This window comes from Onychomys torridus, chromosome 7, assembly GCF_903995425.1.
Source record: "Onychomys torridus chromosome 7, mOncTor1.1, whole genome shotgun sequence".
Classification (NCBI taxonomy): Eukaryota; Metazoa; Chordata; class Mammalia; order Rodentia; family Cricetidae; genus Onychomys; species Onychomys torridus.
This window is the reverse complement of record NC_050449.1, coordinates 57,935,739-57,960,300: the sequence shown is the minus strand read 5'-3', so window position 1 is coordinate 57,960,300 and position 24,562 is coordinate 57,935,739. Positions and strand designations below refer to the sequence as shown.

Sequence of the window (24,562 nt, the reverse complement as noted above, 5' to 3'; positions counted from 1 at the left end):
GGCATCCAATCAGACCACAGGAGTAGAATGAGGGTCGGGTACTGCACTCACCTATGAATTCTCCCACTGGAGATCTGGATGGGATCTGGTCACCATTTTAATTCCAGCATATCAGTAGGGTTTAGGAGAGTGAGGAGGAGTCACTTCGAAATGTGGCCTTCTAATGCAACTTACCCCTTACCAAAACCCCCAAGTCCTTCCCTTCCAGTCCCCCTGAGTGAGTAAATGTGAAAAGGCCGTCCACCTCAGACTGTCCATGCTAGACTGGGCAGCATGAACCAAGCTAAGTGGGTGGGGCCACCACAGTGAGCTGCATTCTATTAGGCCTTTTAGAATAGTACCCGATAAAGGCCTGTGACAGACAAAGGCAGGCTAGACTGCCCTGTACTGAATGGTTGCCCTACACAGCTCTGGGGGTGCCTGTCACATGATCAACAGATGTAAATGTGATTGGATGGCTGTGCATGGTGATGTTGCTGGATCTGCATCAGAGGTCTTTCTTCTTGAAGATCAGATAATAAGGAGAATATTAGACCAGAGTCCAGGGCACAGGCGCCAATCCTAGCTGGCTCTCTGAATTGCTATGGGCTCTGGATAAGGACTTCTCTGAGCCTTATTGTTTTTCTCATAAAATGGAAACAAGTGTATTGCATCTCCTGTGGGTCTATGGACAGGGGCAGCTTCTTCACACTGCCAGGCCTTCCTGCTGGGTGCCCACAAATGTGGTGTGTGGGTGTGAAATCTGTGACAGTCTGCTCTGTGATATCAAGAAAGAAGCCACTGGCCACCATGGTTAATGAGAACTTGAAAGAGGGCCAACCACACTGAAATGGGCTGGAGAGTGAAACAATTTCCTGCTGTACCCATATCGATGTCATGATACGATGATAGTATGATATTTTTGGATACTGGGCTAAGAATATCAAAATTAATGTCATTTTTCCCATCTACCTTTCTTAGGGTAACCACAAGAAGAAATGATATTACATTTATTTACTTTGGGGGGAGGGCACTTGCCACAGTGGATGAAAGAAGTCAGAAAACACCTTGTGGGAGTGGGTTCTCTCCTTCCACCATGTCCCAGGGATCCACTCAGGTCCTCAGGCTTGGCATCACATGCCTTTACTCACGGAGCCATCTTATTGTCCCTAGATACTAGAAAATTTTAAATCTCATATGTGACTTGTACATGTGGCTAGCATTGCATCTCTCTGTGTGCATATGCATACATGTGTGCATGTATGTGCAGGTGCCTGCAGACACACTTGTGTGTGCGTGTGTTTGGAGGTGAGAGGATAACTTTGGTCAATAGTCTGTGGGTACCGTCCACTTTGTGTTTTTGAGAAAGGGTCTCTCTCACTGCCTGGAACTTGCCAAGTGACGATCCCCAGGAAACTCTTGGTCTCTGCCTCCCCAGTGCTGGGATTACAAGAATGCACTAGGTTTTTTTTGTTTGTTTGTTTTATATGGATGCTGCAGATCCAACTCAGGTCCTCACGCTTGCAAGGCAAGCACTTTATGACTGAGCCATCTCCCCAGCCCTGACACTGACTCTCTGAAGGACAAAACTGAGCTGGTCACCTTACAACTTTTGGAGGTACTCAAGTTCAGGGCTCTGTGCAGAGCTCACCCATCATCATCCACCATAGACACTCAGAGAATATTCTCTGTGGATTAACCTCCAGCACCCATCCTGATTTGGAAAGGGACTCTAGGATCTCTCCAGCGTGGCAGCCTTGGTGTTCCAGCAGACAGCGGAGTCAGTCTCCCCTTCTCTGAAGCATCATTTCTCACGGTTTGGAATGAAACCCATTATTCCCAATTAACCTGCCATGAACCCATAGTTCTTGCTGGCTTGCCCAGAATTATTCATCCATAGTAATAGCTAACGTAAATTCTGGCCGCCTCAGCCAATGCTGACATCTCCCTCGGGGAAAATGTTCAAAGATGTCATGTCCTTGGTTCCTTATCGAAGCTTCCCTGCCTGGCTAGGTTTTCTTCCACTTTCTGTGGTTAATCCTTACCGAGGCATGCCTGTCCAGAACAGCTCCATCCTGACCCTGATCCTCACACAGGACTCTGCCTGCACTGGCTGGAGTCTTCCTGCTACAGGCCGGGAAGGATCAGCACTCCAGTAGCAGGCCTAGGGCTGTCTGAGTAAGGGGTAACCCACATACAATCCACCTGTCCTCAAGGCTCCCTTTACCCCACCGCCCCAGAATCTGGGCTCCAAAGCTCCCTGAAAGCAGAAGTCTTCAATGCAGTCCCCTTTGGACTGTCAGGTATAATTTACTGGAAGATCATTTACCCCTAATCCCGATATTTACCATAAATAAATAAATAAATAAACAAACAAACAAATAAATAAATAAATAAAAACTGTTTTTCAAAGAGAAAAGGAACATGTCCTTTAAAATTAAGTGGGGTTCTTCTAATTCATATTTCTACCTAAAAGGGGTTCAGAGGTAAAAGTTCTTGGTGCCAAGACCAACGACCTGAGTTCAATCCCCAGGACCCACATAGTGGGAAAAGAAAACCAACTCTCTCAAGTTTTCCTCTGATTGCCACACATGCGTGCGCATAATACAAAATAAATAAATGCAATGAAAATGGAAAATCAAAGACTTCATTAAGGACATGCTAGGTTGTTCCCTACAATGGCAGTAATAGCCAAAATGAGGCCTAGGTCAAGAACTAGGGTGGGTGGTGAGCCAGATGGGGCATGGGAAACACCTGGGGAGAGGGACATTGAGTGGAGGCCTGTGAGGGGCTGGTCCAGTGAGGAAAACGCCTCTGGATACCCAGCATTTTCCAGGAGACAGGCTATGCCAGCAGCAAGTGTGCTGACCCGCATGCAAATGCATGGGAATGCTCCGCACCCCCCCCCCCCACTCCAGCCATTTCCTGCTAAGAGAACAGCTCTACAGAGAAAGCTTGCTGTCCTCAAACGGAGCCTGAAATGCCACGATTGTGAGGATAAAAGGCCGTGTTCTCGAGTACATGACTGTTTGTAAACTGTGTACACATATGGGCTCTTCACACTGTCATCTCCTGAGAGAGGAGTGGACATGGAGTCTGAGGTACCCGGGCAGAGGACATGTGTCATCCCTTCCCCACTTGCCCATAGGTAGGTTTTTGTCAATTGATTGATGCTTCCCATCAGCAATTCCCACTCTCAGCACTGACTTCAGCTGAATGGAGTCCTCAGTCCAGAGGCAGGTCACCCCTCTTGACAGCTTGCTGACTGACTGGCTGCCTGACTAGCAGCTAGCTGCTGACTGACAGACCAACTGACTGACTGACTGAATGATGGACCGACTGACCAACTGACTAACCAATTGACTGACTGACTAACCAACTGACTGACCGGCTGGCTGGATGACTGGATGGCTGGATAGCATGCTAGCTGCTGACCAGCTGACAGGCTTACTGGCTTACTGGCTGGCTGACTGACTCAAGGCTGGCCCATTCCCCACCTGAGGGCCATGCTAAGGCCCATTCTAACTCTAACTCTCTACCATGGGCCAGGATAAGGCAGTAGGATATGAAAACTAGATATGAAACCTAGTTGTTACTCATCTTCCTCTTCTCCATGCTCTCCTGGCCTGCTCCTTCCTCCCTCCCCTCTTGCAGTTTCCTCCTAAATTACATCCTCAGAATAAGTAAAGGGTCTCGAGTCCCCTTCTCAAGCCCTTCTTGAGGAAGCACTGAAGATGGTCCCTGCAGACCCATGGACTTTGTGGCTGCTGTGGCTCCACAGGGTAGAAGATCCCAGTACCCAGGCAGACTGCTGATAAAGCCTGGGCAGGAGAAGAAAGATTACCTTCTCTGCCAAGCAGGTCCTAGCTCAGACTCAGCCCAAAGTGGAGGAGCTAGGAAGACATGTCTGAGAGAGCCGACTCTCTCTGTGTGCGGTAGAGGCCCTCACCTGAGGCAACGTCATGAGCCTGGGATGCTGAGCTGAGGAGGGACAGTGAGGCCCTTGCCACAGGTTCTTTGAGACTCCAAGGTTGGAGGAGGCTGCAGAGCTCCTACCCAAATCAGTGTTGGGGCTGAGGTCTCTGGAGAAGGCTGCAGAGAGCTGAAGGAAGGTAACAATGGTGCTGGGTCCTGACCCACCCTGTCCCCGTCTCTGGATACCCTCTTGACCCAATTTCTTTTCCTAACCCAGTAAGAAGACCACAAAGAAGCTCTTCTGCCCCACTGTCTCGCAGCCCCACCCTGAGAGAACCCATCACTCTCTGAGAAACCAGCCCAGCCCTGAGGAGTCATCCCCATTTGAGTTTCTTCCAATTCCTCCACAGACCAGCCATGCTCTCCCTGTTCACCTTCATCAATAGCTCCCTTTGCAGGGTTGTCATTACCCACTAATTGTCCAAAATTTCATTCCCTCATCCTTCTTGGTTAAGGTTCTTGATTGATTTAAGGACTGAGTTCAATATCCCTGCCGTCTCCCGGCCCTTATTAATTCCCGGCGCCTCCAGCTCCCCTGCACACAGCCCCACTCCCCTCACCCAGCTGTGTCCCACACTGATTGGCAAAGCCCTGGCTCTTAGGCCTGCAGGATTGGAGGCCTAATGTGTACTAATCTATCATGACTTCACTCGGCTGGCAGAGTGACGGATGGTGGCAGTGGATGGTGCGGTGAGGGAGATGGCCCTCCGCCTCCCCCGGGGCTGGCGGGAGCCGGAAGTGTGCATGGCACAATGAAAGAATGACCGCCACCTCCAACGAGGCAGGCCAGGGAGGTGCTGTCTTGCAAGAGTAGAGACTCAGGAAACCCACCCTTTGGATGGTCCACCCAACAGCTGCAAGGTCACAGTTTTGTGAGCTGCATGTTAACCCCCAGTGCCTCTATGGTCACTGTCCACCTGCCCCATGACCTAGGGTGACTTTGCCCTGTACTTCAATCAATAGCAAGCCTTACCAGCGGACAGAAAAGGGCAGGGGAGTAAGGCTGGGTGTGTGTTACACTGGCCTCTCTCTGGAGGGCCACTTAGGGCTGGTTCTGTCCTTGCCTCTCCTAATTCCTTCAGTTGGAGATAGGAAAGAACCCCACTGTCACTCACCCTTCATTACCCACCCCTCACACTTTCCTTATCCACACACACCTCTGTAAATAGACCCTTCATTCAACACCCCTCGAACTGCCCCTCATGAGGATGCCATCCTCTTCTTGAGAATCCAAGCACAAGCCTGACCACATAGCTCTCTGGAGTGAGGAGGAAACTGAGGCTCAGAGGAGACCAGGGCTCTCCACAGACATACCTCTTCAGTTAGACAGGCAGCCTGCACAGAGCATGCCTGTCTAACTGAAGACATGCCCTCAGGGTTCAAACCCTGCACTTGCCCAGGGTCTGCCGTGGCATCTTCATGCCTCAAACATGCCTTCCAACTCCCAGCATCTTCCAGATGTCAGGCCTGCAGGCTGTCTTGTGGCCTAGGACACATCATCCCACTGTCTTTGTATTTGTCCCTTTGGATGACAATGTCCCTCCTTCCTACTTGGGCATGCCATCCCTGGCCACAACCAAACAGAGTTGGGGCTTTGGGTTTACAGTTTTACCAAAGGTGGCAAGTTTTATGGAAACCCTCCATGACAGAACTTTTACTGGGGCTTCTTCAGCTATGAACCACCCTGCCCCGAGAGAAGTCTCACAGACAGCTCAGAGCTGTTCCCCAAACTACAAGCTACCTTCCCATTAGGCCCTGGAGAGCCACCAACCTGCAAGGGAAGGACCCTATCTACCTGCTTCCTGCAGAGATCTCCCAGAGAGAACAGCCCACTGCTGTTTATTTCAACGGTCCCTCAGAAGGCCCAGGGCCTCTGCTCCAGCACAGACCTCTGAAGGGCTGGCCATGCCCATTTCCATGGCCCCAGTTACCTGCTCCTATGGCATACTATATCTCCCTGCCACAGGACCCTATTCCAAGCTTTACAGCCTCTGGCAATGGTCACCCACCCAGGGTTTAGTGGCCTATTCTTGGGTCCTTAGTGCAGCTTGGCCTCAGTGATGCAGCCATATGCTGCCTGAGTCCAGAAACCATCAACTAATTTTCTTTCTGTGGCCACCTTGCAATGGAGCTAGTGATCTCCCCACGTCTTCCCAAAGCAAAGGATGAGGCCAGAGACCCAAAAAGGTTAATTGCATGCTTTTTCATAGGGCAGCCATAGAGGCCCTGAAAACTAAACTGCTTAAGGCAAATTGAATTTAAAGATCCTCAGTCACACTAGCTACATCCTGAGGTTTTGGTTCCTGCTCGGGACTAGCAGCCACTATCCTAGATGGTTCAGGCCCAGAATTCTACCCACAGAAAGCCCCTTTCAAAGGTACTGGCCTAGAAACCGGCTTTGTGGTTGGAAAGTGCTCCCTCTGGCTTCCCCAATGTCTTCCTGCATCAGAATAGGTCCATGGAGAACCCCCAAGTGACCATGGATTGGGAGTCCCTGCCTGCCTGAGAAATGGTCCTTCCCAGTGTTCCCTAGAACCTAGTAGGAAGGACACAGTAGGCTCACCACCATCCAGAACTTGGAGAACGATGCTCTTTCAAGTGATGAGAACCTCACTGAGCATCCCCAAGCCAGCCACTCCTCCCTCCCCAACTGAAGTACTTATGACCAGCCTACCATTCAAGGATGCTATACCTGGAGTGTAAGGAAGGAACAGAAAGAGACAGAAAACATTTCACAGTCCCCAGATTTGGGAGATCTTTGTTCACATGACCAAAGTGAGTTCAGAAACCCTGGAGATCAGGCTGCGGGGATAGCTCAGTCAGTCATGTGCTTGCCACAAAAGGATAAGGACCTGAGTTCAATGCCCAGAGCTAACGTAGTTTAGCAGGGCATGGTGGTATACAAGGTAGAGAGGCAGAGATGGGCAGGCCCTGCCTCATAAAACAAAATGGATGACTCCAAGGAGGGATGACATCAGAGGAGGTAATACTTACAGGACACACAAAGGAAAATAGTCCAGAGGTCACCTCATCTTCCCAGAGATTGTTCTGGTCTGTGACTGGAAGATGCTCACAAGGGGTTAAAAACCAAGAACTCCTGTGGTAACGAAGGCGCTCAGCTGAGGTGGAGCAGGCAGCGGGAACCAGGCAGCTAAGTGGGTGACTGAGAACTTCCACAAGGCTCTTAAAAGCTGGGAATTTGGGCTGGAAAGATGGCGCAGAGGTTAAAAGCACTAGCTGTTCTTCCAGAGGACCCAGGTTCAATTCCCAGCATCCACATGGCAGTTCACAATTATCTCTAACTCCGGTTCTAGGGAATCTGGCACCCTCACACAGACGGACACATAGGCAAAACACAAATGTACATAAAACAACAACAACAAAATTTTTTTTTTTTAAAAAGGCTGGGAACTTCCCATATGTCATATCTGTAATATATAGACAGTTATTTTACGCTGAACTTTGTGTGTTTAATTACATGGTGACTGGCCCCTCTTACATCACGCACTCAGCACTCTCCTCTCTGCTTCATCTGCATAGTAATCTCTCTCTGCCTGTGTCACATATTCAATAATTCCTCTCCTGGGCTTCCAGGGGGTGGGATGAGAGGGACCTCATATTTTAAATTAGTAACAGCTGTGATCTGAGTCTCCCCCACCGCCACCTCCAGTTTCACCCTCACTGAAGGCCTAGTAAACATCACCAGCTCCCAAAAGCAACACAGGTGCTCTGTCTGCCATGGCTCAGAGAGCAGGCAGTATTTCATCGGGGTCACCTGGAACCTGAGGCCTCCAGGTAAGACGGGCTTCCCTAACATCCTCATGCTCCTGGGCTGTCTAGTCCTCACACTGTTCCTACCCACCAGGCTCTGTCTGAATCTCCCAGCTGGACTCTTGGCTCTGACTGTGAACAGCACATCCAGAAAAACAAGTTCAAGACCTGGGTGAGGCATAATAGCCAAATGGCATCCTCAGTCCTTCGGATGTCCACCCTGTTCTTGTAGACCCTAACAGCCAAGCCTGCTGGAATTTCTCAGCTCCAGGTACCTGGCTCACCTCTGGTCCTGGGTCATGGCCCAGAATCTGGAATTGGCAGTCGGAGAAGGGGCTGGGGAGAGGGCAGAGGATACTGAAAACCAGTGACCCTCAGAGGACGGTTCATTAAAATGTATCAAGGGACTCCAAACTGTGAGAATATTCCTTTTTCTCTTTTCTTCAGACAGAAAGGAATTTAGCAGGAAATCAATCAACACACACGCTGTTAACTTATTCCACGACAAAAAGGAAACAAAACCCCCATAAATTCCTGCAGCCTCTGGGTAGTCAACATGTAACCACCGCTAATTAATTTCCAGAACCTTCACTCTCTGGGTATCTTGAAGCAGGGTCAATCTGTCAGCCCCAGGAAGTGCCCCTGCGGTAGGGAGGCCATAAGTGGAGTCACTTCTACAGGGAGAGAAGGAGCAGAGGAGCTGGGACTCGGTGATGGGCACCCATTTAGAGTCTCCACCCTGCCTCACCAGCTCTCACCAAGAGGAACAGCACCCTACACGGCAGAGCACTGCATGCCGCAGAGGAAAGCCACCTCTGCGCTCTAACTGGTTTCAGATTTGGTGTGCTCTGAATCTTAAATCAGACCCCACGTCAAAGACTCCTGTGTTAAAGCCTTAGCTGTCTACTAAGACTCTGGGGCTCCAGGAAGTCAGAGCTGATGTCACCAGTGAATTAATCCATCCATGGAATCATCGTTCATGGCATTATTTGGACAGGGTGGGCAGTTAGGAGATAGACTCCATTTGAGGAAGTATGTTATGGGGTAGGTGTTTGAAGGGTTTGTCCTTGCTCTGCTTCCCCCCCCCCCCCGCTCCTCCCCTCCCTGTCAGTCAGTAAATGAGCAGCTTTCCTCCAGCCATTTCTGCCATGATGTCTGTGCCTCCCACAGGCCTGGATCCATTGCCTCTGCCGCAGTGGACTCCCCGAGAGTGAACTCAAACCTCCAAGCCCATGAGCCTGAGAGAGCTTTCCTCCTGGAAGCCGTTTATCTCAAGTATCTGTCCCAGAGACAAAGGCCGACAAGCACAAGACACCTGACCCCATGTCACCCCACTGAGCATCAAAGCCTTGTGTGTGTGTGTGTGTGTGTGTGTGTGTGTGTGTGTGTGTGTGTGTATGTGTGTGATATCTATAACTGCCCTGTGCATAAGGATTGAGTCTTATTCATCCCTACCCCCCAGCAGAAAACAGTGTTAACACCTTTCACACCCAAACTGTGCCCGCTGGAAGTATGGAGAGCCACAGTGCTTCCTACTCTCCTGGTCCCAGCCCACCTGCCATCCCTGGGATCTTGGAAGGGTTTCCTAAGCCCCCACTGAGGGTGAGGGAAACTCCCTGCCAAGAGTACCATGCCTCTGCCATCTGTGGAGCTCCCAAGAAACAAGAAAGGACCTGAGATTTGACCCTTTAAAGCTGGCCCCACATTTGAAAAGTCCACATTAAAACTCAGGATAGGGCCAGCAAAATGACTCCAGGGGTAAGGGAGCTTGCCCACCAAGTCTGATGACTTGAGTTCGATCCCTGGGCCCCACAAGAGAAAAGGAAAGAACTGGCTCTGACCTCCACCAAAGCTCTGCGCCACGCACCCTCCCCGAACCTGCCCTCCCTCCAAATAAATACACAAGTGCAATGAAAACAAACAAGCAAAACAAACAACCAAAAACTCTAGATAATCCGTGGTTGACAGTCACCTTCAGCAAGCTGAGCTCCAAAAGAACAAACCAGCCGGTATTTGCAGGGACCCTTCCCTGACACCACAGTTTGTTAGAATCTGAAGGAGTTAAAACATTCCCTCCATCCCAGAAGAGATAGGTAGGAGTGATATTCTGCGCTACAGCATCCCTGAAACCTGAGCTTTGGTTCAGTTTCTCCTAGGTGGTCTCTCTGGAAGGTGACCCTGTGGGAAGAAGACTCTGTGCCCCATGTGGGGACAGTCAGCCCCACCCCACAGACCTCGGGGAGGATGGGGCACTTTTTTCCTGTCCTCCCTCCTCTGCAGGCTCTGGTCCTTTCCTTTCCTTTTTTTTTTTTTTTTTTTAATCCATTTATTCCTTGCTGTTTCCTCCGACAGAGTGTGCCTGGAATGACTACCAGGCTCTCGCTCCTGTAAGGGGGAGGGGAAGAGCTTGGAGGGGCAATGGAGATCAGCGATGCATTGTAGCACTTTAGGGGAAACTGCAAGCAATTTCCATTCTATTGATCCTCCCCAGGCAGCAAAGCCACACGGAGGGAGTTTATTTGGAAAATTAAATTCTGGTGCATGGAACATGAGGGCACTAGTTAAGTTGTCTAGCTCTATGGCCACAATTCAATTACGTTCTCTCTCTGAGCCTGTCCTTAAATACAGCAGATGAACTGAGGGCCACCGCTGGATGCTTCCTATTTCGTGGCCCTGGATGTGGTCCCAGGGCTACAGCCGACAAGCTCTGGCAGTCACCCTCCGCCCACCACGCTTCACTCCTCTGGGCTGCTTGCATATTTACACGTTAACTTATGCGATTTTGACAGAATCTATTCATTAAGATGTAAATGTTTGCTAAATTAACCCAATTTGTGAATTTGCTCCTTTTCCAAAGGAAAGATTTTTATCTTAGCAAAAATCATTATTAGAAACAAAGTAACCTATTACTTAGGCACAAATTGGATCCTGTGTGTTAGATATTCATTTGGGGGAGAAGCTGAGAATCAAGAGTCCTTCTAAATGCAGCTACTGGAGGACAGGTAAAACTTGTGCACTGCATTGTACACACACACACTAGAGGCCAATCAGAAATGTGCCAGCTTTCTATTTAGACATATAAGGTCTTTCCCATCACCTTCCTTTATCTTCTATGACCAGCCCAATTTCATGACCCGCCAGAATGTAGGATGACAGTCTCAGAATAAAGAACAATGCTTATAGTGGATGAGCAGCTTCAGGAAGCCCTGCCCAACGAATCCCCTGTCCTAAGCTTGTTCATGGAAGGATGGTTACAGTTTATAACTGTAGATCCACAGACCGACACTGGGAACCACAGACACAGCCCTCTCTATACACCAGCTCTAAAGACAATCACACGTAGCCCAGACCAGCCTCAAACTCACTATGTAATAAGAAGCTGAATTTGACCTTGAATTCTTGACCCTCCTACCACCACCTTCCAAAGCCTAGGATTACATGTCCTACCACTCAGCTCCCAGTTTTCTTAAGGGAAAAAAAAATATTTTTTAAGATAAGGTCTTGCGATGTAGTCCTGGCTGGCCTTGAACTTGTGTTCCTCTCAGCTTCCATTTCTAAGACACTACCAGGCCTGGCTTCTTTTTTGGTTCTTTTGAGACAAGGTCTCATATATCCTAGGCTAGCCTCAAACTTACTATGTAGCCAAGGATGTCCTCCAATTCCTGAGCCTTCTGCCTCCACCTCCCCAAGTGCTGGGACTGCTGTGTGCCCTGTGACACCTGCTTCTTAGGGAAGATGCTGGAGACAAGCACCGGTCGGCAGCCCAGGTAATAGAGAGCGGAGCCCAATTCAAGAGTGTGGTAATTCTGGGTACAGTCTTCTTGGCTCTACCAGCACTGACCTGCTTGCCCCTGATAAGGAAAAGTTCAACTGGGGAAAATTCTAGAGCAACACCCCCTTAGGCAACCAGCCACACCCATACAGTCTTATTTAACAGTCACTGAGCTCCACTATAAGGTCACTGGGAAGCTTCCTGACCACAAAGGACTCAGCCTCTTCCATGTTAAGATAGCCCCTCTCAGGACATCCAGCCCGGGGGAACTGGGAGGGAGGCAGGCTGCCTTGCAGTGACCTCAGAAGCAAAAGTAGATAGATTCTGCCGGTCCTCATGTCCCCATCACAAGTCAAGAGTCCCCCGAAAGTGACTTTCGCCACCAGAAGTGAGGAGAGACAGTACATAGAGCCACTGCACTTGATCCTTCCAGTCCACACCAAAGGGAACATCAGCAGTATTTGACAAGCTGACCAGCTCCCCCAAGAATAGCGCTGTCGTTACGCCAAGGGGGAAATCATTACCTGATCTATAAATGATTACACCGGAGCAGGAACTGTCACTCCCATTTGAGGAGTTGGCAGAATTGGGATTTTCAAACAGGCCTGCAGACCAGCACAACCCTTCAGCTAGCTCCCTGGAGCAGCTGCTGTATTATTCACAAGGTAAAAAAACTTTCAAGCGCTCAGGGGGACCGCCAAGGGCTCAGGGACTCTGCCGATCAAAGGATCGAAGGCCCTTTGGGGTGTCAGCCACAAACTTAACTCAGAGGAAAACATAACTGTTCAGATCTCCTGTCTGACAGCAAAGGGGCTTCGCAACTCACCATGGGCTTTCATTTGCGAAAGAAGCCATCACAGCTGAAGCAGACTGAGGTCATTTTGTCTGTGACCACGAAGGAGACTCAAACTTGGCCTTCAGGGAGAAAGCTGTTCGTGGTAGAGGCAAGCTTTGCTGATGGTCCTAGTCTGCCAAGATGAGATGGGTAACAGGTGGTGGGACGCAGTCACTGTGGACCACTCAGCCTCATGAAGATGTGGGGAGAGCAAGATGGTGCTGAGAAAAGTTGGGAGTGGAAGACTTGAAGCACAATAAAAATGTGTGTAAATTTAAAAGGCGGGAGCACACAGAATGATATTAAGTATTTTTACAACAGATTCCAAACCTATCAGAGTGGCCATCTGTGAGACTGGGACCAGGGGGACCAGAAATACACAAGGGAAAATATGACACAAAAGTAAAGTTGTATCATGATATCAGCTGTTGCATGGGGTCCACTCTGCACCTGTCCCTCACCTGACTCATTGGAGAAGAAAAAAGAAGGTCTAAGCTTTAAACTGTGGTCTCAGAGAGCTCACTCGGCCTGTTGAGCTTAACTCTCCTGGTGCTTACAGATCACCTGAGGTTCTTGTTGGTAGCCTAGGCTGCTAGCCTGGACCTTCTGATGCTCTTGCATCTCCCTCCCAAGTGCTGAGATTACAGGTGTATGCCACCATGCCCATTTGCGCGCTACAGCGGATCAAACTCAGTACTTCAGGTGTGGAAGGCAAACACTCTACCCACCAAGTTACATCCCCAGCCCTGAAGCTCTGCATTTTAACAAGCTCCATCTGTGCAGACGGTGGAGTGGCTACTGTCTGTGGACTTGACTTTGACCTAATCAGACTTAACAGACTTAACCAAACCCAAGTAAGAATCCACATGTCCTCTTTGGGTGGGTCTCAAAATAATTATGCTGCATGAAAGAAGACAGGCAGAGAGCAGAGAGTATACATTAATCCTATATGCATCCAATTGGAGGAACCTCTGCAAGGCATTCTAATCTATAATGACATAAAGCAGAACAATGGCTGTCTGGATTTGGAGGTAGGGAACAGAAGGGTTGGCAAGGGAAACTTAGGGTCAGTAATACCTTCAGTATCTTGGTTACAGCATGATTGTCCTGGCATGTACATACATTGTCCTTCACCAAGCTTTATACTTCCTATGTGTACACACTGATGTATAGATAGGATAAGATAAAAAGGTAGATTATTGAATCTACTTTTAAAAAGGAACTACTAGTTTTAAATATTTTACATTGGATTAGATTTTTGTATATTGTATTAGTTATAATCGTTTTTCATTTTAGACAAAAAGAGGAAATGTGGTGATATTTTGTGTATGCTCTAATAAAGCTTGCCTGAAGCTCAGAGGGCAAAGCTAGCCACTAGTTATCCATAGAGGCCAGGCAGTGGTGGCACACACCTTTAATCCTAGCACTTGGGGTCTCATGCTTTTGCTCCCAGTACTTGGGAGGCACACATACCTTTAATCCCAGCACTGGGGAGGTTGAGACAGAAAGTGATATGGCTGGGCAGAGAAAAGGAATATAAAGCGGAAGGAGACAGGAGCTCAGTCCTTTTGGCTGAGGAGTTGGTAAGGTGAGAGGTGGCTGTGGCTTGCTCCTTTGTCTCTCTGATCCTTCAGCATTTACCCTGATATCTGGCTCTGGGTTTTTATGAAGATCAATTAGAATTCGTGCTCTACTGAGGTGCATCAATTACTCCTCATCAGAAAAGATTCTCTGTGGCCTAACTCCCCACCTGTCCCCACCAAGGATGCCCATTTCCACTTCCGCTAGACTGTATCCTCTCCACCACTTCTGTCTCAACACAGAGACCACGACCTCACCCAGGCCAGTCCTAGGTTCCCACTGGAACTCCCCACCTGACCCCCTCCACAAAGCAAGGTGATCTCATCAAACTAGATCTGGACAGGTCCCTATCACTTCCCACCCTGACTCCCCCCACTGCTCCAAATGACCTCTCACACACCCCTGTAAACCCTTCACCATAGAAGGGTACAGAGACCACAAGTCAGGCCCTGCCTTAGGGCGTCCCCTTATCCTAACCCCTTAGCTTCCATGTCTCTCATCCCCCGCTGGCCTCATGGACTTCAAAGTACCCCGCCTCTCACACACACACAGTCACTCACTCAGGACCTGTCTATTACACACACATACACACACACACACACACACACACACACACACACACACACACGTACATCTCACACACACTACTCTTGACTGGTGATCTCCTTCACATCCTCCAACCCAGGTGTCCCTTCCTGGGAGTCCCCTGACAGACCCCCAGCCCACCCATACTCTCTGGGACTCAAGTTCCCTTCCCTGCCCTTCAGCTGGGCACCATACATTCACCAGCACAGAGTTCTGCCCAGGCTCTCTTTCATGGCACTGGAGGACTCCTCTGTCCCTCTGTGGCAGCCCCCACAGTCTCCAGGACACAGGAGTTGCTCCATGAATACAGTTTTGCTGACAGGATAGATGTTTACAGACCCTCCCAAGAGGGATTTGATCATCCCTACATACAGAGGCCTCTAAGATTTGGAGACAGTGGCTCATTCCAAACCCTCCCCTATAACTTACAGTGTTGTGGAAATTCACTCCACCAACACCCTTGGGGTATCTGGCCGGATAGAGGCGTGGTTTTTCTGGGTACATAACTACTTAAAACTGAGGAGGGGGTGCACACTTTCTCTCTGTTGGGGTGGTCAGAGACCAGATGGCTGGTTCCATTCACCCCCAGGCAGAATAGAGGATGACAAGGGCTGTTGACTTCGTTCTGTATCCGTGAGTGTATTTCTCCCCATTTTATATCTTAATAAATCCTCGATACCCTTTACCTTTAGACTCTCGTGGATTCCCTTAACACCATAGCTCTTCAAAGAAGCCTGAACCTCTCTCCAGCAGGACGTTCAGCTGCAGGGAAGTTCTCCTGTGTCTCGGAGCTGAGTCTCCACCTTCCTTTCAAAGCATTGTCAACATAAAGGAAACAGTACAACACAGAGCCTCTTCTTCCCGCAGGGACACCACAGTGTTTGGACCAAATCATTTCCTTTCTGGGCTTCTATCCCAAACTCCGTGAGACTAGAAAAACACATGCCACGGGACAGTTCAGATGGAACCAGAACTCCCGTTGTAGGAGGCGTACGTGGCCTGAGATTTCTACAGGCGTCAGGACCCCTTCAGCAGCCGAGCCTGGCTCCCAGCACGTCCCAGATTGCGGAGGTAGAAGGGGATCCTGCTAAAGAAGGGTGGTAACAGTGGACTGTCAAACAGCACAGACAGCCATGGATCAGATTCCCTATTAGCAACAACCGCTGGCCGCTGGCAGCAGGACTCTGTCCATGTCAGGTCCCAATGCCAAAGGAGTCCCAGGAATTACAGACACAGGGCTTCAAGGCCCAGAAGTTTGAGCATCCAATCCAGCTAGGCACCAACAGGCCAGAGAGCCTAGAAAGTTCCATACAGACCCTATGGCTGTGGCCTCCATGCTATCTTCTCTGTGGCCCCCCACACACACCTTATTAGCAAGTCATTTCTCTACCTAGACCCCACCACCAACAGTAGCAACCCCCAGCATGTCAGGACCTCCTCAGCAGCTGCCTGGGAATAGGGCTGCCCTGGGGACACTTTGGCTCTCCTCACACCAAAGGCCAGTAGAAATGAATGGTATGCCCAGACACCAGCAAAGCCGAGCAGTCGCACCCTTACAAGATTCAGCACATCTCAATCTTCACCACGGCTCCTGATGTCACAGGGCAAGGGAACGGCATCACACAGACCTCTGGAAGGGCAGCACAGAAGGCCCCCAGAATTTTCAGAGGAAAAGCCAGCCCCTGGGCAGCCCACAGGGGCCTCTGTCCCTCTGGGCTGAACTCCAGCAGCCCTGCCCTGAGAGGCTGAGGGGTCATCCTGCACGCAGCCTCCCTCTCTCCTCTGCCACAGCCCTCAGCACCGGCCTCATGTTGAAGCAGGTGGCCCTTTTCTCCAAGAGCTCCGAAGTCACCGTGAAAGCAGTTCCCAGAAAGCAGGCCAGAGGCAAGGGATAGGCCAGCTACATCTGCTGTGGAAAGAGCCCCCAGGTAAGGGCCTGGCCCATGCCACATAAATACAGTTCTTAGACTCTGCTTCACCACCAGAACACCCACAGAAGCAGTCGTTATGGTCCCCACGGTGCTAGGCCCTCTCTCCATGCTGAGACTGTACCACTCACCCGTGGAAAGTCAGTCTCCAGTGCTAATTACAAACTAGCCCATACAGTTTACAACTCTTTCCCTCTTCCAGTTGGCAACTATGAGAGGCAAGATTGTCACCCTCATACAGAAAAGAAAATGGAACACAGAAAGGCGAAGAAACCTGCCCAAGGTCACAGAGCTTGTGATAGCTGAGTCAGGACTTAAATAGGACACAGTACCTGCTTGGAAATAAAACCCATGGTGTGTGTGTGTGTGTGTGTGTGTGTGTGTATGTGTGTGTGTGTGTGTGTGTGTGTTACTGGAGGTTGAACCTAAGGCCTTCCACATGCTAGGCAAACACCATACTTTTGAACTAAACACTAAGCCCTCACCTTTGATTTTCAGACAGGGTCTCTCCTAAGTTCTCCTGGCTGGCCTTGAACTCATTCTGTAGCTCACAAAAGCCTTGATCTTGTGATCTTCCTGCCTCAGCTTCCTGAGTGCTAGGATTACAGGCCTTCACTGTCACACCTGGTTGATGCAATGCTGGGGATGGAACCCAGGACTTTTGGGTGTGGTGGGTGAGTACTCTGCAGACTGAGCTACATCTCCACCCCCAATCTATCTACATTTTAATCCCAGCTCTGGCACCTATCAGCTGTGGCCCCGAAGCTGAGTTTCTTAACCTCTCTGAGCCTATTTCCCTGCCAAACAAATGCATTAATTACTAGCTAGCTCACGAGGTACAATGAAGAATAAAATAAGATGAACTATATGAAAGCAATACTACATAGAAAGCAGTTAATAAATGTTTGGGGTTTTTTTTCCCCTTCCAATTCCAAATCCTCAAACATATTGCTTTGGGACCATTCCAACACAGAGGTTACAAGGGACTTTGCCGTGGGAAAAGTTACATTTCTCGAGAGCAATTGGGATCCAGGGACACAGCTGGCCAAGCCTTTGTCTTCAGCAGCCCTGGCTTTGTTTCTCTTCCCTTTATCTCCATGACCAGCCCTCAACACACCATGCACACACACACACACACACACACACACACACTCTTGCACACATCTTGATCCCAGGGGCACCTTCATGAGAGCCTCCCTGACATTTGTGCTGTCAGAGCCGAAGGGCCTGACTGCTGAGGTAACAGTACAGGGCTTTGGGGCCTGGCAGCAGGGATGGGCCACCAGACGCAGTTACAAGCTCTTCCCCTCCTTGCACCTCACAGTGCAGCTGGTCTCCATGCACCCAGACTGCAGGCTCCACCTGGGGCTTCTCCCAGCTCCAACCAGCCCCAGGTGGACACTCTTATGGACCATCAGACCGGAATCACATGTTTCCTTTCTCTTCCTTGTGCAAGGAGGCCGCCTTTCACACGTCCCCAGTCAGCAGATTCTGCCCTACAATCTGTGGCTATTGTGGGTGGAGCTGGCCTGCAGCCATTCAGAGCAAATGGGTTATCCAGCAGGAGAAAGAAAACAGAGTTTTAACTAAATAAGCAAATGACATCAGGGAAGGCAGTGGGGGATGGGGGAGGGGGAAGAGAGGTAAATTGCACAAATGCAAATTAGAATTATTTAAAAATTAAAAGTTATTTTAATTATTTAGCCTAATTGCTGCCTCGCTGTCCTGGGGAGCCCCCACTTGCATTCCGTGGGGTGCAGAGCATTAAAATGAGTCCTGGAGCAGTTCAGACAAGAACCAAGAACATCCATATTTCAAACCCCCTCTGTGTGCTGGATTGGGATGGGGCTAGGAGCTGGGGGCTGGGAGGAGGGCAGGCACAATGTGAACAGGAAGGAGACGGCCAGCAGCTATCACTAACATGGACAGCAGCACCCTGACCTTTGGGAGGGGCTGCACTGTGTTAATCCCACTGTGCAGAGCTGAGAGAGATCCAGGAAGGCTGGGGCCAAAGCGGAGTAAGCGGTGGGTCCAGGCCCGAAGCCCTCCGCCACTCCAAGCTTTATTGCACCAGCCTACAGGAAGAGCACAGGGAGGGCAGCAGGAACCGAGGCTCCAGCGTGGGGCAAGCAGTGGTTCAAATCCTGCCTCAGCCGCTGAGTGATCATAGGCAAGAAGCCACATGTCTCCGGGCCTTGGTTTCCTTGTGGAAAGAAAGGAGACAGCTCTACCTCACAGGGCTGTTGAAAGGGTGGAAGAACAGATGGGAAGTGCCTCCACTTAGTAGGTGCTCAATAAACAGGGCTTTACAGCTCCAAGGAGTCCGGGAGAAGGACAAAGCTGTTCAGTCCCATGACCTGCCAGGTTAGTAGTTCCTCTCTGTGCTATTCTCAAAGCTGTTGAAGCCCCACAGGTTCCTAGAATGAGTCCCCAGAGGTCTGGGGCTCTCTGGGAGACACTAGTCTGTAACCCCAGCCACAGACCTCTGCTCACATGTGTCCACTGAGGGATGTAACACGGCCATATAGATTGTTCCACAGCAGGAAAGATTCAGGGTAGACACTAAGTGCAGCTTTTGTAAAGGGCTCTAAAGAACATGCTCAAGAAAGGTAGTCTATGGGGACTGGGTGAGCAAAACAGTACCCTCTGTGACCCAGAAAGAGAACATAAGGGTCAGGGGATTCCAGAAACCCTTGCCTAGCATTCGGAAACCAGACCAACAGAGGTCCCTGGAAGGTAGGAAGACCAGTAGTAGGGGAACAAGGATTCTGGATAACTATTAGTTAGCATCCCTAATGTCTGACCTATCACTGATTCTGCCCACCAAGACCTCCAGGGGGGCACTCCAGGTGACCCCACAGCCCAGTCCACTCTGGAGCACAGGGCACCATGCTGGCATCCCATTCACCTACTCACGATTCACCGCACACCGGACACCAGCACCATGCCAGGCCCTGGGCCCTACCTAGAGCTTTAGTCTCCTTTCTATTCAGCCAGGAAAGAGTCTGATTTTCATGTCATTTGCATAAATTTGCATTTTCAATTGAAAAAAAGACCTTCAACTCCAAGCCACTGAGATAAAATAAATTGGCATTTTTTTATTGTCCCTGCTGCTGCAATTGGATTCTGCCCTAACACCAGGCTTTAGTTGTAGCCTCGGAGGACCTGCTGAGGATGAGGTCTCTGCCTAGCTGGGTTTCATAGACAAGGAACAACAGGTTCCTCAAAATCCAGGCAAGGAAAGATACAAGGTACCCAGAAGGAGACTCAAAGCAGGCTTATTGTGTCCACTGTGCCCCCAGAAGCCAAGGAGAATGCCGCTCTGCAGCCCATGCTAAAGGTGGCCCACTGTTCAGAATGGGCACACCACTGATCCTAGACAAGCCTTCAAGGCAGGCTCTCTGCCTTTGAGGGTTGCCCCGAACTCTGAGCTCTCATCCATGCATGCTTTGTATCACCCTGAAGGAAGACAGGTGTCACCGGGGGAGAGCTGTCCTCAGAGAGGAAAAGGCTCTGACGAACCACCTAGGGAACCTAGACCCTGAGGGCCTGTGGCATTTAGAACTAGCTGCCATAGGGCATCCCTGGCACAAGGCCACAGGGATCAACAATGTAGATGAGATCTGAAAGTGAGGAGCTGAAGTGATCGAGAGAGTCCCAGATGTCAAGATGGCTTTATCTATGCCGTCTGCCCAATTCAGGTGATACACTACAATATCTGTTTCTTGGGGCACTGGGAATCAAACCCTGGGCCTCAAGCACAGTAGGCAAGAACTCTACCAACTAAGCCACATCCACTTTTACTCGGAGGTAAAATTTTACCTTAATAGGAAGACCTGTTGGGGGCAGCTGAGCCGGTGCTAAGGCCTTAATCTGACCAAAGTATGAAGTCCTTCATCATGAGTCCAAGACATGCACAGCCATGCCAATATACAGACAAAATGAAGTAAGTTCAGAAAGGATACACTTTTAGCCCAAAGTCACAGGCTAGATGGCAACAGGGCTGAGACTGCCTCTAGTCTGGGGGTTCATACCTCTACTGTACCCCATTCCAGGTAAATGTCTCAAATGCCCTGAATGCCAGAAAGAGCAATATTGTCAGAGACAAGGGACTCCCCTAAAACCATCAGCAAGCAGGTAAACTCCTCAGGTCCCCACACAGGGCCCCTGGTACTACGCTAGCCTGCCTCCCTCAGCATCCAGGGGCTCCAAGCTCTGGCACTCACCTTTATTTTGTGGAAGAATTGGTGCTGGGGGTAGCTGAGTGGGGAAGCATGGAGGGCAGGGCGTGGGTACAAGGAGCTGTGTTCTGCTATCAGCTTCTTCCCAGGTATCAGAGCACAGGTATTGTTTTCATCATCACCACGGAACACTTCCTGGCCACTGCCCCCAGTGGATGATAAGCATGCAAATGCTTTGACCAAGCACACAACTGAGCAGGTATGTATGCCTCAGGAATGATACAGGTGCCAGCAGCAAGGACAAAGAGTGTTCCATGCATCTCCTACCAGTCAAGCCTGTGCTCCCTGAGGACCTCACCTGGGCCTGTCCACTGCACTCCTTCCCAGACGTCCTGGGCTCTCTTCTCCTGTAATGTGTCCATCCCTGACATGCTGCTGGGAAGACCAACCTCCATGACAGCTCTTGACTTTCGGGAAGGATCCCAGAAGCTTACTCCAGCCGAGCCAGCCCAGAATGGCCAGTGACTGATAAGGACTACTCAGGACAGAGGCACCCACTTGCCTTCCCCTGAGTCTCCTCCACCATCAGGCTGCCAGAGACTCCATGAGTGCTCAGAAATCTCACCAGATCCCTCAGCCTTGAAGGACCTCATTAGAAGGCAAGGAAGTCCAAGTGTGCATCAGAAAACCTGGGTGCAAACACTACCCTCCTAACACGCCAGCTATGTCATGTGAGACAGGTCCCTCAACCTCCCTAGGCCTCCTGTCTTTAAAATGGGAAGGGCAATCACAGTGCAACATGAGAAAGTGAAATAAAATAATGATGGTAAAAGTGTATTTTAGAGAGGAACACACTTTGTTCCAAAGTGCCATGATGGTATCTAATATCTTGGATGCTATTTTTTTTAGTTTAAATTTTTTAAAAAGTAGATGTTACTTGCTAAAAGCCCTGTAATGTGACTGCCACCAGAGCAAGAGAGACAACATCAGCCTGTGGGAAGAAAGGCACACCCCTCCTGCTAAGGGCCAAGGAACTGCCCTTCCGTCAGAGGGACTGTCCCATGGATGAACACTAAGACAACACCAAGGACATCCCCAAACATCCCAGTCTTCCCTAACCTGGGAAAAACTGCTGGGATAAACCAACAATGCCTGGCTCTCTTAAGCCTTGTAGTACCGTCTTAAGCCAGATTGTACCATCTGTTAATATCATGTGCTAATGCACTCTTAGGAGACAGAGGCAGGAATGTGATGACTATGTTGGGTGCTTTGGTGATGGCACAGTGTCTGTTCTTTAGTCCTAAACTCATCTCAACCCTACAGCTGTGCTCCTGTCCCTTACCTGTCATTCCTGGGTCCCGACTAATGCCGACTCATTTTTGTGATGCAGCTGTCCCTACTCTGGGACCAGAGGTGGCACCAATCCTTTCCAAAGCTTCCATTTAGCCAAGCATGTCAGTTTGCACCTTTGACCCAGCACTTGGGAGGCAGAAGCAGGTAGATCTCTGTGAGTTTGAGGCCAGACTGGTCTATATAGTGAGTTCTAGGCCAGCTAGAGCTACATAATGAGGCCCTGTCTCAAAAATATATATTAAAAAAAAAAACAAAAAACTTCCATTTCTTTCATTCACTCATTGATTCCTACAACAAAAACACATTAAGCACCAGAGACTGTTGAGAACAAGTAGAGACAGGGATGCAGCTCACCAAGTAGAGCATCATGTCATCCAGGATGGCTCATCCCTGTAACCCCAGCACCCACCAGGTAGAGGCAGGAAAAGCAAAAGTTCAAGGTCATCTGCTGTCTATCATGCTAAAGGTCAGCCTGTCTCAAACCCAACAAGAAATGCAGCATAGGTAAGTGCAGAGCTCCATCGCCTGGAGCTCCAGGCTTGTAAGAGTCAACATCACTAGGATAATTACTTAACTGGGGGAGCACTGACTGTACCGCATTTATATTCACCCCCTAGGGCTATTGGAACAAACTCCACAGACAGAGTGTTTTAAATCTCAGAAATGTATTTCCTCTCATATCTGGAGGCTGAGAATCAAAATCTAAGGTGCTTTCTTCTGGAGCCTCTCTCCTTGCCCTGTGGATGGCTATCTGACCTCATCTGATAGAAGTACATTGATCACTCTGGCTAAGGACTGCCTGTCTTAGTTAGGGTTTCTATTACTGTGATAAAACACCATCACCCAAAAGCAACTGGAGGAGGGAAGGGTTTATTTTACTTATTCTTCTACATCACAGTCCATCACTGAAGGAGGTCAGAACAGAAGCTCTGGCAGGAACCGGGAGACAGGAACTGAAGCAGAAACCACGGAGACTGTGCTGCTCACTGACTTGTTCCTCACCGCCGGCTCAGCCTCCTTTCTTATACCATCCAGGTTCACCTTCCCAGGGATGTCACTGTCCACAGCAGGTAAGCCCTTCCACATCAGTCATCAATCAAGAAAATGCCTTTCAGACTTGCCTGTAGACCCATCATGTGGAGGCATTTTCTCAATTAAAAGTCCCTCTTCCCAGGTATGACTAGGTTTGTGTCAGGTTGACTCAAACCAACCAGCACAGCCATAGAAACTCTCTTTACCCACCTCTTTAAAGGCCTAAGGGGGTCTTCTAAGTGTCCACCCACGAAATGACACAAGGGAGTACCTACCCATTACTCTTGTCCTTGGTGATGGAGGCCAGCCTCGCTAGCATTGATTCCCCTACTATCCTTGGGGGTGGATCCCCAAGGGCCTCTTAGCTCACTGTCAAAAAGCCCTGCAACTGAAAGGCAGAGATGTGCAAGCTACAGTGAGGTATGGTCAGTACTCGCCCTTGGGAGGCTCTTAGCAGATGTTCTGGTTCACAAGGTATCTAAGATTGCTTGTGGGAAATAAAGGTGGAAATCATTAATTCATGGGCAGGAGTCTGGTTTGTTGTTGTTTGTTACACAAGCTATGTAACTGAGTAAAATCTACAGACAGTTCAGAACCTTCTGTACAAGATAGGTGGCCACAGATGATTCTGAGACACCTCACTGAGGGAAGGGGACCCAATGTGTTTAAAAAAAAAAAAAGACATACCGGAGTTCTGCATATTTCTCTTGTACTTTCTCATTGTTTGAGGAGATTTTGTGGGGTGTGTGTGTGTTATTTTAGGGTACTGAGATAGAGCCTCGAGCATGCTGGGCAAGCACTCAACTGCCCTGAGCTGTACCCCAGCCATCTTTGACTTTTGAACTTGAGACCGGGCTTCGTCTATAACTGTGAGGTCGCCCTTAAACTTAAGATCCTCTTGACTCAGCTTTCCAAGTAGGAGGGGCCGCAGGCTTGTGACACCAAGCTGGGCTGGGTTATTTAGATTATTGGCATTATCAGTAAGTGTCAGGGTAGGTGAGAGCTCTGACTACTGAGAGTTGGTGATCCCAGACCTTGTGACACCTCAGTAAGAGATGCTACCACCTGGATCATTGGATGCAAATTTTTCCACCTTCTGGGCCATTGCCTTTCATAGGGCTACTGTTTTGTTTTTGTTTTTTTTTTTAAGTTTCCAACAGACATTCTTTGCCCTTGACTGTGCCCTGGTAGGCAGTACAGAGTCTCACATCCTCGCAGGAGCTTAACATTACCTCTAAGAGGGACCCTCTGAATTTATTCCCCACGATCCCCATTGCAACAAAGCCTCTGGGTTCCAAGAAACCCCGCCTGGAGAACAAGTCACATTTACCAAGAAATAATGAAAATACTTTTTCCAGCCGCAGATTAATCAAACCCAACCATGACTTCTGACGGGCGTGAAAACTACCCACCATTTGAACTTGACAGCGTCCTGGATAAAAGCAGAGAAAAATGGTCTCTTAAAACAGATAAAATGCTCAACAGTAGGGATGCAGGCTTCTTTGTGAGATTCAGTGTGTGTGTCTTAAAGTGAGCTCAGGCTGGAACCGGCAAGCAGGCTCCCTTAGAT

The 24,562-nt window shown here is 49.4% G+C and overlaps 1 protein-coding gene across 12 annotated transcripts in view; it reads right to left on the bottom strand.

Moving 5' to 3' along the window:
• Nucleotides 1–24,562, bottom strand: part of Megf11 (multiple EGF like domains 11) — a 322,995-nt gene that overhangs the window by 244,564 nt on the left and 53,869 nt on the right. The gene's annotated exons all lie outside the window — the stretch shown is intronic.